Genomic DNA, 16,737 nt, shown 5'->3' with positions numbered 1-16,737 from the left:
ATGTTCATATATGGATATGCTATATAATTTGATGGTTGGAAGAAACTTCAAGCCTTCCATTGTGACCCTGTTTTGGGGAGAACACTGTTAAATTAGATGATTACCCTCCACAATAATTGATGCATGCTAGAGAGATGCATCTTGCCTTGATGAATCTGATGTGTTCCCTATATGATTTCCTTGCCAAGGGACCTACTACTTCATTGAAAAATCCTGCTCTAATAAGGGCAGCCTCAAGCATTTGAACATTAGCTAACAAATGTGGCACTTCTGTTCTTTTAAAACAGATTTTGAAGATAAGTTTTGTAATAGCATTGGAATCACTTTCTTATTCAGTTACAAGATAACAGATGTATGAAAGATCAAAAAGAGTGATTTGATTGGGAAGAGTTGGCATGCATTGGGCCATGTTATCCTGCTTTCTTGGCATTCATGATCATGCAATTAATTGGCATTTCACACCTAAATAAAAGGCACATGCAAATGTATTGTCATGCCATACCTAAATAAAAAAGTAACAATTTTTCTGGGGAATGTGATAGATTCGGGAGGGGAGGAAAAAGATATTTGTCCTTACTCTTGAAATGTAGTGTTTGCAGGAACAATTATTGAGCAGTAGGCCCACATTGCTCATTGAACACGTGAAATGCAGCATATATAAACCGGATTCAGAGGAATCCAAGTTAGCAAACCTCTGCTTTTGAGTATGTAACATGGAGGTGTGTAAGTTAAATGCATGTTACCATAAGACAAGGCAAAGCTGGAGGAAAAGGTACCCAGGATTTGGAGCTATTCTGCTTTACTTGTAAATGAAGCAGGATTTTTTTTTTTTTTTTAATTTTTTTTTACTTTAAGGAAGAGTTTGGTCAGAACTGTGAATACAGTGATCAGGTAAGGGGGTGTTGGTATAATCTATCTTAAGTTAGGGTGGGCGCTCAGTAAATTTCCAGATATTTTGACCCATATATGTCTAATAGCAGATATTGGTATCTGAATAGAATATTTTGCAATATTTGTTTATCCTTTGACTGAATGCCTCTGTTTTGTAAGTGGACAGAGAAACCAATGGCGTATGTGTGTGTTTTTGAACCCAGATTTTTAAGAGCTGAAAAACAAAGCAATAGTGCCATCTAGCTCTCTCCAATTTGTGAGCAGTACAAATGTTTGGCAATTTTAAAGCTGTTTTTTAACAGAAAGCCAACAAAACTTATTTTCTGGAGATGTTGAGTACCTGTTGCTCCGATTGACCACAGTTAAATCTGTGAATGCTCAGCACCTGAGACAAGGCTAATTGTTCCTATTTTACCTTTCTTTAAAAAAAAAAAAATCCACTGAAATAGAGGGTACACAATTCCTGTTCACACTGAAATCATTATAGAGAGAAGCTTTTACTTGTTGTTTACTAAGAAGGAATAGGAGAAAGCCAGTCTTTAGCCACCAACAGCTTTAGCAAAGGTAAGCATTCAGTGCAAAGCATGTTGTGTTCCAATACTTTGCCTTCATTTGTTGTAATGTTTGTTGATGTTTGTGATTAAACTGGTTTATAAAACTAAGCTTCAGAACTTACATAATGTGGCTGCCTAGTTTGCAGTGTAGTTTCAGATAGAAATCCGAAGGTAGTATTTCAGGGTTCTATACTTGACATACTTGGTGACTTTCGACTAGCCATTTACTTGGGCTCAATTTCTCCATCTGTTAAAATGTATAATGCATACATGTCTTTGGAAAGGACTTACCTCTTTGGATTACATTTTTTTGTAGAAATGCAAAGTGTTAATATACATAGGACATTTAGTAAACTACAATAAAGAAACAATTTTAAAAGCATCTTTTAAAATTAGGACCTAATTTTATTTTCTGTTACAATTCTCCTGTTTTCAATCCCCCCTCCCCATCATAGGCACTCAAACATCAAATTTTACTAACTAAATTTTGTGCTGTCAGATAAGATTTGAGTTCATTAGTTTTTTTATTAATTTAAGGTAATAGCTATAAAAATATTTTCATAGCAGTCACGCAGCATGTGTTCATGTCTCCCCCTTCCTTTGTATACTGTGTGAGTGTGTTCTCCACTGTTTTGTCCTACAAACCATGTAACTAACAGTATAATAACATCAATATTAACAATAGTTAATACTGGAAATGGGGGTAGGATGGGTGGGGAGTGCTCGATTATAGCTTTTATAAAATCAGGCATTTAAATAGTTGTCCTGCTCAGTTTGAGGATTTTGACTGTGTTCCACTGGATTTTCTGCCTATAATATTCTAGCATGTATACAACAGTTTATCATGCCTAAACCACCTCCAGGCCATTGGTTTAATTTGATTTGTATGCATTATGCTATTACTCATAAAGCGACTTACTGTGCATTTACTTAAATTTTCTAGTTATGTCAGAGGCATGTAGTAACAGCTTGTGACCATGTGGTGTCTTCTTGTATTTTTAGCTGTTGTGTAATGTAAATAGTGATTCTGATTGGATAAAATAGTTATACAATATAACGAGCCCATCTAGATTATAAAAAACCTTCAGTATGTCTGCATTTTAGTAGAATGTTACTCACAGCCTTCAGTTCCTCTATGTAGAAAACGCAAGAAACTTTGGAGAGGACAGTTGGTTGAGAGGCTCTGTAGAGATTAGTACAGATTTCTGGAGGTAAGCTATTTTCTTTGAATTGAAGTTGTAAAAGGAAGAACTCATCTGCTTAAGTTTAGATATTAAATGTCCAGTTTATAATTAAGTAGACATAAAGAATATAAGATGTAAATGACTATAAACCATATGAAAAATTCTTCTGATTTTACAAACTAACATTCAAAACATGTCATTTGGATGTGAGGACTTTAACCAGTTTTATTTGCTTACTGTAGACAGATTTGTGACTGCTGTAAAAAGAACTAGGAAGAAATGCTTAAGCCATTCTTAATTTGTAAAGTCATATGTGGCAATATATTTGCCTACAGACTTAAATTTTAAAAAAATCCTTGCAATAAGAGAAAAAACCTGTGTGTGGGGAAATCATTCAGTTAAGAATGGAGTTTTACAGTGTTTGAAAACGCTGAAGTGTTTATAGCAGGAAATTTGGGGAGGAAAATAATTGTTGCTGTTGGGTTTTCTTTGAACAATGTTGGATATTTAAGAACAATAAATGGAAGCTTCACATTTCTCAAATACTTTACAAAGCCAGTTTTTCCGACTAGAAAGGAAGCTGTTAATTATGTGGATAGTTGTTATCAGTCATGAGTTTTTTGTGTAAAGTACCTAACTAAAAGTAGATACTCACTCTTGGGTTGATTAGTCTCATGTTGACTTTAAGGTAATGTAGTTTTAGAAGGGGACCGAGAACTCTAGCTTTTGGAGTTCAGAGGAGTATTAAATATGCTCTTCCAACAAGGGGATTCTCTCTGATTTAAGCTAGAAATGATAATGAGACTGGGTTTATGGATAAAGATAGCTTACCCTATATTTCTGCATGGCAGTTTAATGTAAGGTTAAACAAATAATGTTTACTCTGCATGCTGTCAGGAGTCTTCATGAGCAGGTGAACAGGATTTAATAAACTGTAGTGTCTGAGGATATCAAAATTTTTCAATTCACAAATAATTATGCAACACATGAGGACCAAAAAGACCCCTTGGTGTCAATTACATGAATTTTTCTGGAGGAAAAATAGTGTATCCAGATTAAAACTGCCTTGAAATTTCAGAGGTTACTACTAATTCTTTGCACCAGAATAAAGTAAACGAATGTAATCATTCCTGGGCAAGGTATACACTGCTATGTGATACACATTTTAAAAAGTTACTTAGGTTCTGACATGAAGACCTAAACATTGATTGACAGTAGATAACATTTAAAAGCACAGTCATTTCAGTAATGACACATGCAACATAGAGGAGAAATAATATAATGTTTTAAAATTGACGTGATTTCTGCCAGAAATGGACATGTATTGCATTCATTTTAACATGTGTCTGGCTACATGGTACAGAGTAAGAACTCAAGATTGTGCTCTGTTTCATAATGAAAACTGCAAATGTAATGTGTTTCTCAAATTTGCTCTGGACATTATTCCCAGAATTAACTTCAAATTTTTTAATGCTGTTAAGCTAAAAAGCACAAAATCTGAAACACTGAACCCCTATTTTTTTTTATCACATTCCTTTTCAAATGTATTGTTTCAGCCTATATTGGAAGCATCCTACTCGTTCATTTTTTATTTGTATATAAACTTAGTATGTACTGTGCTCCACAGGAGATTAAACCAATCAAGGATGATGTAGCAAGAAGAATGATCACCAATAGGAAAAAAATACAGGATCAGAGAAAAACCTAGGAAAATATAGGGCCAAGTGTGTCCAGAAAATACTGGTTATCTTTGTTCTCAGTATAAACAGTGTTATATACCTGAATGGCAAGTCTACACAGCAACATGCAAGAAAGTTAAGCCAAATTAATTGATGTTGTGAATTTAAAGTACATTAAAGCTGTGTGGACTCTCAGGCTGAGTTTAAAGGGAACTGAGTCCATATTACTTCTCACCATGAGAGTCCACACAATGTTTCAATATGCTTTCAGTTCCCACCTTCTTCAGTTAATTGAGCTTAATTTTCCTGAACATCCCTGGGTAGAATGCCCAAGCATCGCAGATAAATTATGAAGACATACTAGTTGCTGAAAGCCTGTGCAGTCACAGGGGTGTGATCGGTGAAGTCATACTGGTTTTAAAAAAAAGGTCAGAGCCGAAAATGGTTGGGAACTTAAAAATTGGTCAGTAACAGACTATGAATTGCAGTGATCTTTGAACCTCATGATATTCTGAACAAAAAGAGCTCTCAGTCATATTGGTAGCTTTCCATTGCTTCACATTGACTCAGACATTCTAGGGTTGAGAGTGATGTTTGGGGTTATTCTGTTTGCTGGTTCTATGGGTGATTGTGTTGATTTTGTATGTGGGTTGTATTGTGCTGAAAGAGTTGTGTGGATTTGTGCTGGTGGCGAATGAAGGGTGTGTGCAGTAGTCAAGGCTATATGTATTTGGAATTATTGTGTAAGTTGGTTGTGGTGTTTGTGTGCTTGGTTGTATCTGGGAAGGGGTAGTTGTGTTGGGAGTTTTATGTTGATTTGTGTGGGTGGCAGAATGGCATATGAGTGTGGCAGTTGAGCTGGTTAATCCAGCATCTATGCAAGTCTCCCTCGTACAACTAACAAAATTGTTGCATATAAATTAGTGGTAGAGTGAGGATGGGACCAATGGTCCATCTAGTCCAGCATCTTGTCTTCCGACAGTGGCTGGGCCCAGATGATTCAAAGGGAGGGAACAGAACAGCTCAATTTATTGAGTGACTCATCCCTAGGCATCCGGTCCTATCTTCTCGCTGTCAGAGATTTTGGGACACCCAAAACATGTGGTCACATCCCTGACCATCTTGGCTAATAGCCACTGTGATGGACCTATCCTCCATTAACTTACCTAATTCTTTTTTGAACCCAATTATACTTTTGGCCTTCACAGTATCCCCGGCAACGAATGCCACATGTTGGCTCTGCATTGTGTGACAAAGTACTTCCTTATGTTTGATTTAAACCTACTGCCTGTTAATTTCATCATGTGATCGCTGGTTCATGTGTTATGAGAAGGGGTAAATAACACATCTTTATTCACTGTCTCCATGCTAAAGTAATGAGTTTTTATAGACCTCTATCATATCCCCCCTCTTTTCCAAGTTGAACAGTGCCAGCCTTTTTAATCGTTCCTCATACGGAAGCTGTTCCATACCTTTAATCATTTTTGTTGCTGATCTTTGTACTTTTTCCAATGCTAATGTATCATTTTTGAGATGGGGTGACCAGAACTGCACACCGTATTTAAATTGTGGGTGTACCATGGATTTAAATAGTGGCATTATGCTATTTTGTGTCTTATTATCTGTCCCTCTCCTAGTAGTTCCTAATGTTTTGTTAGGATTTTTTGACTGCTGCTGCATATTAAATGAAAGTTTTCAGAGAACTATCCACGATGATTCCAAAATCTTTTTTTCTTGAGTGATAACAGCTAATTTAGACCTCATCATTTTCTGTGTTGCATGACCTCTGATGTCATAGTGGTCTAGGACTCTTGGCATGGCATAGATACACACCTTATGGTGGCTGTACGCTGCACAGGTGTAATTTCATAAAGTCAAAATGTCTGAGAACTTAAAAATTGGTCTGTAATAGACCACCAAACCAAGTGATGATTCAACCAGAATCATAGAAGATTAGGGTTGGAAAAGACCTCCGGAGATTATCTAGTCCAACCCCCTGCTCAAAGCAGGACCAATCCCCAACTAAATCATCCCAGCCAAGGCTTTGTCAAGCTGGGCCTTAAAAACCTCTAAGGATGGAGATTCCATCACTTCCCTAGGTAACCCATTCCAGTGCTTCACCACCCTTGTAGTGAAATAGTGTTTCCTAATATCCAATCTAGACCTTTTCCACTGCAACTTGAGACCATTGCTACTTATTCTGTCATCTGCCACCACTGAGAACAGCTGAGCTCCATCCTCTTTGGAACCCCCCTTCAGGTAGTTGAAGGCTGCTATCAAATCCCCCCGTCACTCTTCTCTTCTGCAGACTAAATAAGCCCAGTTCCCTCAGCCTCTCCTTGTCAGTCATGTGCCCCAGCCCCTTAATCATTTTCGTTGCCTTCTGCTGGACTCTCTCCAGTTTGTCCACACCCTTTCTGTAGTGGGGGGCCCAAAACTGGATGCAATACTCCAGATGTGGTCTCACCAGTGCCGAATAGAGGGGAATAATCACTTCCCTCGATCTGCTGCCAGTGCTCCTACTAATGCAGCCCAATATGCCGTTAGTCTTCTTGGCAATAAGGGCAACTGTTGACTCATATCCAGCTTATCGTCCACTGTAATCCTCAGGACCTTTTCTGCAAAACTGCTGCTTAGACAGTTGGTCCCCAGCCTGTAGCGATGCATGGGATTCTTCCATCCTAAGTGCAGGACTCTGCACTTGTCCTTGTTGAACCTCATGAGATTTCTTTTGGCCCAATCCTCCAATTTGTCTACATCATTCTGGACCCTATCCCTACTCTCCAGCATATCTACCTCTCCCCCCGCTTAGTGTCATCTGCGAACTTGCTGAAGGTGCAATCCATCCCATCATCCAGATCATTAATGAAACTGTTGAACAAAACCGGCCCCAGGACCGACCCCTGGGGCACTCCGCTTTGATACTGGCTGCCAACTGGACATTGAACCGTTGATCGCTACCCATTGAGCCTGACGATCTAATCAGCTTTCTATCCACCTTACAGTCCATTCATCCAATCCATACTACTTTAACTTGCTGGCAAGAATACTGTGGGAGACCGTATCAAAAGCTTTGCTAAAGTCAAGGTATATCACATCCACCACTTTCCCCATATCCACGGAGCCAGTTTAAGCAGCATAAAAGATTGAAGCTTATCCTTCCTTGCTCCTAATATGCCTTCACCAAGGATCTGCTGCAGAACAATGTCGACTACTTGGCTTAGGTGCAGTTCTTTTCTAGATCATAACAAAGTAAATCCAGTGATTTGGTTACAGGCATAAAGTTTTCACGGGTCTCTGCCTGGTACAGCAGCACTTGAGAGCGCTCTTTAATTACAGTCTGTAGTGCACTCTTCACTGAAACAGTGCTGCAGTATTGCTAAAATTGTGTTTTGGCACGCTAAAGAAGGATGACCTCAAATATTATTCTTTTCCACTTTCAAGTCCGTTTCAAAACTATATTTTGTGTCTTATCAGTACATATACCTAAATGGTAAGAGTCAGTTTTCCAGTCCACACCTCTGTCTCAAGCCCATACAGAAATGAAATATTTTCAAACTCAGAACTTGAGGTTAGAGATGTCTAAATCATAGGGTCCTTAAATATAGTATGTCTTGATTTTCTGAGGTGCTGAGCACTCTCAACTGCCATTGAAGCTAATGGAAGTTTCAGAGGCTTGGCACCTCTGAAAATCAGACAACTGTTATATAAATGTTCTGGGCTTACTTTACATTGCAGCAGAGCTAAGTGTTGCTAAATTTTGTTGCTCTTATTTCAAATATCTGCTGATAGAGCAGGCCCAACTTGTATCAGCTTGTGGAGGAGGGAAGTTAGTGGCGTACATCAACGTTGGGGCTAAATTTGAGAACAAAAAAATCATAAATTTCTTTAGCCTATAATTAAGATGATTCACTCCTCTCTGAATACGTCATTTTACAGGATTCTGGGCTCCTTAGTGTGAGATTGGTGGAACTCACTTAGCTCTTGAGGTTTCTTTGGCCCTTAAGGGCAGCCGATGTTGAGTTTAGGCTCCCACGCCACCTCCTTTCTCAGGGCATGTGTCACATCCCAGAAAATCTTTGGAGCTGTGTATCTGCAGCCCACATCTCCCTTCCTTTTCCCTCCCCGCACCCCAGGAACAAAAATGGATTGCTCAGTGCTCTGGCACAGGGCAGTGCCTTAGGGCTAGTTACCACAGTGGCTGTGCTCTAGTAGTTCACTCTCCCTCTTCACTCGTAGGTGTGGCAGGGGACGTTCAGTTTGTCCTTTGAGTCCTCTGTTGCCGCAGCCAGACAAACCAAGTGTAAATCATAGTCAAAAAGGAAAACTCCTAGAGGACAGGCGCGTCCACTTGACATGAAGTGGAATCCACCTACGTTTTAGGGCTCGTCTATACTGGCACTTTACAACGCTGCAACTTTCTCGCTCCCAGGTGTGAAAAAACACTCCCTGAGCGCTGCAAGTTTCAGCGCTGTAACGTGGCAGTGTAGACAGTGCACCAGTGCTGGGAGCTACTCCCCTCGTGGAGGTGGTTTTTTAACAGTGCAGGGAGAGCTCTCTCTAGCGCTAGTGCCGCGACTAAACAGCCACATTAAAGCGCTGCTGCGGCAGCACTTCAACGTTGCTAGTGAAGACATGCCCTTAGAGAAGCTGGATACTACTTGTTCACGACATCAGAAATGTAACTTACTAGGGACCTAGACCCGAGTCAGCCTCTGTCCAGTTTTACAGTACTCGTGGGGAATCACCAGGACAAACAACATTAAAAGGTGGTAATTTTCCATGCCCTCTTGCCATGATCCTTCTGGGTAGTTTGTTCTGGTCGCTCAGCAGAATTGTAAAACTTTTCAAATCCCACAAAGATCTGTCTCTGACCCCTCACTTTATTTTCTTGTAAATTTTGCTGTCAGAATTTAATAATTACATAAATACTATAAAGCTTCTTCATGTGTAGAAGTTCTGAAAAAATTCCATCAGCATAATGTCTTCAGATTTTTACCGTGGAGATAGAGGATTGTCAAACAAGAATTTTAGGCTTGAAGTCAGCATTTCAGCGATGAAATGAATTTAGGATTTCAAAATCCTACAGGATTGCTTTTAGTGTTCAAAAAAAGCAGCTTAAACAAGCCTGTGGGCCTGGGGTTCCTAGCTATGCATCTGCCAAATGGATTAATGTTTAAGTATGGTTACGGAAAAGAAGTCAACAGATCAAAAATGCCCAAGCATTTACAATATATCCTGAATGTAGTGCAGTCTTGGTTTCAGAATAAACTGCTAATTTTTGTGTTTTCTGTTGCTGCCAAGCTCTTGATAGATTTCACAAGTTGAAAACTACCAACAGCTTATTTATTGAGAGCTGGCATCTTAAGTTTTCAATAGATCTAATGAAAGACATTCTTTGCCGCAAGCAGCTCACAGTCTAGAGAACAGAGATTATTTTTTTTAATACAGTATCTGTGCTTTAATTAACACTTTACTCAAAAGATGATGGTCCTTTTCTCCTCTCCATGTCTTTCCTAAAAGAAACTCTAATACTCTGATATGTGTTGTAGAAATGAATGTAAATACGTTTTTATTTATTTTTTGTTCTCTGGCTCATAAGGCAGTTCTTTATCAGTCAAGTGGGAAGAAGCAAGGATGACAATTTTGCCATGTTAGTTCTGGTTAATGGTTCAAACCATGAGTCATCAGTGCTCCTAAAGAATGTGGTAAATGCAGTTTTTCCTCTTTTGATATGATATAAATCACAATGGAAGAGGGAATTAAATAGATTCCAAGTTACTTCACTTTTTATGGGGTTTGCGATCCCTTCCCTCCCCATATACATAACCTTTTATACTTTTTATTGGTGCATATCTATGCACTTTAAAGATCTTTTGTCCATTTCAAGTAAACTCTTTGAGGCTCTGTAAAGGATAAACTGCAAACACGTGTCTTGAGTATAAAAGCCAGTTTAAGCAGCATAAAAGATTGAAGCTTTTCACAAGACTCCACAACTCTGAATCTGAGCAAATACTCTTCCAGCATCCTTTTCTATTTGTATGTTAATGAGCTTTTCACTCTAGGGTTCCCATTTCCCAACTTTATGAAGTTGGGAAAGTTTTTGCAGTTGAAATATTCACAAGAAGATAACTTAATGTTGTAATGACAAACTGGGAGAATGTCAGTATTATTTTTTTTTTTTAAATTATATGTGGCTTACCTTGTTCAGTTGGGTATTATCTGCCTGAATACGTATAGATAAATCAAAGGAGGTAAAGGAACCCAGGAAAGGTAAAACCCAGAACCCAGGAAAAGTAAAACAAACCCACTTTCAAAGTGTTGCCGGCACAGCGGCCCAAGGACAGCAACAGTGGCGTTCGTTGCCCGGAGTGCTTCACGCCAATAAACATACCGGGGTGGAGAAACAATCAAAGTTTATTTGAGATCTCAAAGTGGTGCAAGGAGACAGGCAAGTCTCAAATCAAGCACACCAGCAAAAACAGTTTCTCTCTTCTTTATACATTTTACAACTAAGCCCCCCCTCTCTACCACCCCCCCTACTCCCCCTCCCCTCTCTACTGAAGGCATGTTTATACATTTAAGCAACTAAATCATTCTAGGGTTATAAATCTAGCTTGTTAGTAACTTCTCCCTAAACAGTTATTTGGTCCTGTTTAGCCTTAGTTTATTACCCCTTCCCCAGCTAGAAGCATGCAAACCTCATCATTATTGTTTGGTACCTAGTATGAGCAAGGTCGTAATTGCTAACTGGCTATTTACACATTCCAATTCCTGTCCTTGGTTGTTGAGGTCGATTAGAGTTAAACATGGAAGAACTCTGGCTCAGGCAGGCCTAGTAACCCCAACAGTTCCCTCCTTTGAGAATACTCAACAAGCTTTTGGCTGAGTTTTCTCATATTCTGTAGACAAGATACGATTGAGTGCCATGGAGCTGAGGTTCTCAATGAGAGAGTGTGCTGGGATTTCTGGGGAACCACCCTCCAGGGTAACCCTGCTGCGTGGTGCGGGATTTGGGAGCATACCCAGCAGTTGGAGAGGTTAAACTCTTGGGCAAAGCACACCTTCAGGGACTCATATGTGTTTGTCTCTAAGTTAGTAGGGATTCCTTTCCATCCCGCATGTGCCTGGGGGGAAACGGGAGTTAACAAGAGGTGTGTCCCTATGGCAAAGAGCACCACTGTGGCAGACCCTGGATCTAAACTCATATTGGGCAGGTGATCCTAGGGTCTAACAATCACAATTCCCCCAAATACCCACAAAATAACAATTTTTCTTCGAGTGCTTGCTCATATCCATTCCATTAGGTGTGTGCGCGCCGTGTGCACGATCGTCGGAAGATTTTCTACCCTAGCAACACCGGCGGGTCGGCTGTGGAGCCCCCTAGAGTGGCGCCTTCATGGCGCTGAATATATACCCCAGCCGACCCGGCGCCCCCTCAGTTCCTTCTTACCGCCCCTGACGGTCGTTGGAACTGTGGAGCGCGGCATAGCTGTTCTCCACTCTCCCTAGCTTAGTTAGTTATTCGCAGTTGTAGTTATAGTTATAGTTCTAGTGTTTGTAGTTTAATAGTTAAATAGTTTTTAAAGTTGTTAGATTTGTTATAATAGTCCAGGGGACTAAGGGGGTCGTCGCCCCCTTTCTCCCCCGGCCGCGGGCCCGGGCTCATGCCCAGAGCTCCCGGCTTCAAGCAGTGCGCCTCCTGCGCTAAACCTATGCCCACGAGCGACCCGCACGACTCCTGTCTGAAGTCCCTGGGAGAGTCCCACCAAACAGATAAGTGCAAGATCTGTAAGGCCTTCAGACCAAGGACCAAGAAAGAGCGGGACTTTCGGCTCCGGCAACTCCTGATGGAGGCGGCACTTAGCCCGGACACTCCTTCTACGAGCCAGGCCCCGGCACCTAGCGCCTCGGTGCGCAGTGCCCCAGCAGCACCGGCAATGCCGACAACGCGGGCGGTGTCGGACAAACCTCCCCGGCACCGGACCTCGTCGGCACCGCAGCAGGCACCTCGACGCCGGTCATTATCCCCGGGGCATAAAAAAGCCCATAAGACGGGGACCTCTGTGCCGAAGACGCCGGCTCCCCCAGTGCCGGGGGTAGAGCCGAGTGCGCCGGTGGAGCACCGGAAACAGGTGCCTCCAGCACTGTCGACTCCGGCACCGAGGCCGTTGAGTCCGGTGCAGATAGCGTCTCCACCGAGACCGGCGGTAATACAACTCCCGTCGACTCCGGAGACCTTCGTGGCGGCGAGAGACTTGATAGCTCTCACGGAGCCGGCACCGCCTCAACCACTGGCACCGACGGCACCGTTGACCCGCCCGGTCCAGTCAAGGGGGAAACCTGCCTTGATTCGCCCTCCATCACAAGGGCTGGAACCTCGGCACCGGTCCAGGTCCAGAAGCAGGTCCCCATGCCGCTCGCAGTCCCGGCACCGAATATCACCTCGGCACCGGTCGTACTCGCGGCCAAGATCTTCGTCGCGGCACCGTTCTACGTCTCGGCACCGCTATGATCGTCGGCACCGATCAACGTCGAGACGTAGTTCTCGGCACCGCTACGGTCGACGCTCGACGTCGAGAGGCCGCTCCCGGCACCGGGCATACTCCAGGTCCTCATCGAGGTCCAGATCCGTTCGCCGGCACCGCGCAGAGATAGATCATCTCCGGACCAGTACCGTGCGGCACCGCAGCCCACGGGGATCGTTTCATCTCTCTCGGCACTGCCATGGCCGTCAAGATCGGTGTCTCGCTCCTCGGAGGACCTGTCGAGATCGGCATACCCCCCTCAAGGGCAAGCCGAGGAACGGAACTTGGGCCATTGGCAGGAGATGGCAGAGGACCACTCTCATGGACCATCTCACTGGTCATTTTGGACCCCGTGGGCGTACCACCAGGAGCAAGGGGCTCCAATACCATCGACCTCTCGCTCGGGTCACTCGGTTAGAAGGGCCCCAGAATCCACCATCTCTCGGCCTCCGCCAGGGGGCATGGAGGCTTCCGTGTCCACGCCACCTGACACCATAGACCCAAGTACAGGTGATGCTCCGGCCCAAGAGCAGGGGGATCAGGACCCCCCCTTGGATCCAGTACCACCGGAGGCATCTTCCTCCTCCTCTCCGGATGAGGCAGTGGCGGGCACTTCATGTACGGGTCCCCCTCCGATAGATCTTCGGGCTCACCAGGATCTCCTGCGTAGGATGGCCCGTAATATGGACCTGCAGGCGGAGGAGATAGTGGAAGTACAGGACCCTATCGTGAACATCCTCGGAGCGGATGCCCCATCGAGGGTGGCGCTACCCCTGATCCGCACGATACAAACCAATGTGGATACGATATGGCAAACTCCTGCCTCTATCCCACCCACAGCGAGAGGGGTGGAAAGGAAGTACTTTGTCCCGTCTAAGGACTACGGGTACTTGTATACCCACCCCCAACCGTGTTCACTGGTGGTGGCATCAGTGAACGCACGAGAGCGCCACGGCCAGCAGGCTGCAGCGCCTAAATCAAAAGAGGCTAAGCGGCTCGATTTGTTTGGCCGTAAGGTTTACTCAGCCGGAGGGCTGCAACTTAGAGCGGCGAACCAACAGGCGCTACTGAGCCGTTACAATTTTAACTCCTGGAACTCTATGGGGAAGTTTAAGGAGTTGATTCCCCAAGAGTCCAGGGAAGAGTTTGGAGCCATGGTAGAGGAGGGTAAGAAGGTGGCTCGGACCTCCTTGCAGGCCTCCTTGGACATAGCAGACTCAGCTGCGAGGACCCTGGCTTCGGGTATCGCTATGCGGAGGATCTCCTGGCTTCAAGTTTCGGGTTTGCCTCCGGAGCTGCAGCAAACCCTACAGGATCTGCCCTTTGAGGGACATGGATTGTTCTCGGACAAGACGGACTCTCGCCTGCAGAGCCTCAAGGACTCGAGAACAATCATGCGCTCCCTGGGGATGCATGTTGTGGGCCCTCAGCGCAGACCATTTAGGCCGCAGCCTCAGCGCTTCTACCCCCCCCCCCCCCCCGCCTCGTCAGAGACAGGACTCGACCCGGAGGCGAGGGCGAGGTGGTAGAAGAAGGTGGGCCGGCCCTCAACCCGGCCAGAACCAGGGGCCACCTAGACCACCTTCAGGCCCCAGGCAGAACTTTTGAAGGTGCGGTCGAGGACGGCACGGTGGAGAGGGGATACACTATCCAGTTTTCTTCTATCCCCCCCTCCCACCCCCCTTCCCCGTCCCTCTTCAGGGACCCTTCTCACGAGCAACTTCTTATACAGGAGGTTTCTACGCTCCTGACCATGGGGGCCATAGAGGAGGTTCCGATAGAGTTAAGGGGCAGGGGATTTTATTCCCGTTACTTCCTGATCCCCAAGTCCAAAGGAGGTCTGCGGCCCATCTTGGACTTGCGCGGACTCAACAAATCCGTAGTAAAGTTGAAGTTCCGCATGGTCTCTTTGGGGGCCATTATCCCTTCCCTCGATCCTGGAGACTGGTTCGCCGCCCTCGACATGAAAGACGCATACTTTCACATCTCAATTTACCCACCTCACAGACGCTTCCTGCGATTCGTGGTAAACACGGTGCACTACCAATTTGCAGTCCTTCCCTTCGGCCTATCCTCGGCCCCAAGAGTGTTCACGAAATGTATGGCTGTCGTGGCAGCGTACCTTCGTCGGCAAGGGATACAGGTGTTCCCGTACCTAGACGACTGGCTGGTGCGCGGTCGCTCCAAGGAGCAAGTTCAAGCTCACGTCCACAGAATAGTGCACACATTCAACGAGTTGGGCATCCTACTCAACAAGGACAAATCCACTCTAGAACCTACCCAGAGAATAGATTTCATAGGCGCAGTTCTAGATTCCAGACGTGCACAAGCCATCCTGCCAGACAACCGATTTGGCACCATCACGAGCCTCATCCAAGGGCTACAGGCCTTCCCAACTACCACGGTGAGGTCGTGCCTTACCCTGCTGGGTCACATGGCTTCCTGCACGTACGTAACCAGGCATGCCAGACTTCGGCTTCGCCCACTTCAAACCTGGGTGTCATCAATATACCGCCCACATCGGGACAGCCTGAACATGGTGGTCACGGTCCCGAACTCGGTCCTGGCCTCCCTCACCTGGTGGCTAGATCACAGTGTGGTCTGCGAGGGGATGCCATTTCACGCTCCACAACCGTCTCTGCACCTGGTCACAGACGCTTCATCTCTGGGTTGGGGCGCCCATCTCAACGAACACCATACCCAGGGTCTGTGGACCGCACCCCAGTTAGCCCTGCATATCAATGTTCGGGAACTGATGGCGGTACGCCTGGCGTGCCAAGCATTCCTCAATCTCCTACATGGCCGTTGTGTGTTAGTGTTCATCGACAACACCACGGCCATGTTTTACATCAACAAGCAAGGAGGAGCACGTTCGTCAATTCTATGCCAAGAGGCCATTCGCCTGTGGGACTTCTGCATCGCCCACTCAATCCACCTCACGGCATCGTTCCTCCCTGGAGTCCAGAACACTCTAGCGGACCGACTCAGCAGGTCCTTCCAGACACACGAGTGGTCTATCCGTCCGGACATCATACATTCCATCTTCCGGAGGTGGGGGTTTCCCCAGATAGACCTGTTTGCATCTCGAGACAACAGGAAGTGCCACGTGTTCTGCTCCCTACAAGGTCGAGCTCCGGGCTCCCTCTTGGATGCATTTCTCCTTCCCTGGAAAGACCACCTGTTTTATGCCTTCCCTCCGTTTCCTCTGGTCCACAAGGTACTGCTAAAATTGCGCAGAGACCAGGCACAGGTAATTCTGATCGCTCCAGCGTGGCCGAGACAACATTGGTCCACCACACTGTTGGAACTCTCGGTTCAAACACCGATCCCGCTTCCATTATGTCCGGATCTCATTTCTCAGGACCACGGTCGGCTGCGTCACCCCGACCTGCAATCACTCCACCTCACGGCGTGGCTGCTCCATGGTTCACCCAGGCAGAGCGGCAATGCTCGCACTCTGTCCAACAGATTCTGCTGAGCAGTAGGAAGCCCTCAACACGGACCACGTACCTGGCCAAGTGGAAACGGTTCTCATGTTGGTGCGAACAACGAGCCACGCCCCCGTTGCAGGCACCTATTCCTCTCATTTTGGAATATCTCCTCTCCCTAAAACAGCAAGGGTTGGTGATATCTTCAGTCAAAGTTCACCTGGCTGCTATATCAGCCTTTCACCCAGGGGAATTCGCGTCCTCGGTATTCTCTAACCCGATGGTCGTTAGATTCCTCAAGGGCTTAGACCGGACGTACCCACAACAGCGTCAGCCCGTCCCGACGTGGGACCTTAATCTGGTTCTCTCCAGACTCACAGGTCCTCCATTTGAACCACTAGCCACCTGTTCACTTTTGTATCTATCCTGGAAGACAGCCTTCCTCGTAGCCATTACCTCAGCAAGGCGCGTTT

General features: G+C 45.1%; 1 protein-coding gene across 6 annotated transcripts in view; it reads left to right on the top strand.

Annotated features, from left to right (window-relative positions):
• SLC23A2 (solute carrier family 23 member 2) overlaps positions 1–16,737 on the top strand; it is a 135,939-nt gene that overhangs the window by 37,049 nt on the left and 82,153 nt on the right. Inside the window, exon 1 of one of the 6 annotated variants that reach the window (XM_054017819.1) lies at positions 2,565–2,656. The exons of the other annotated variants lie outside the window; for them this stretch is intronic. The gene's annotated coding sequence lies outside the window, so the exon portion shown is untranslated. Of the gene's footprint in view, positions 1–2,564; positions 2,657–16,737 lie in introns of those variants that run through there. 6 annotated transcript variants of the gene reach the window in all.

Source organism: Malaclemys terrapin, chromosome 2, assembly GCF_027887155.1.
Source record: "Malaclemys terrapin pileata isolate rMalTer1 chromosome 2, rMalTer1.hap1, whole genome shotgun sequence".
NCBI classification, from domain to species: Eukaryota; Metazoa; Chordata; order Testudines; family Emydidae; genus Malaclemys; species Malaclemys terrapin.
Note: the sequence above shows the minus strand (reverse complement) of the source record. Positions and strands in the feature narration are given on the sequence as shown.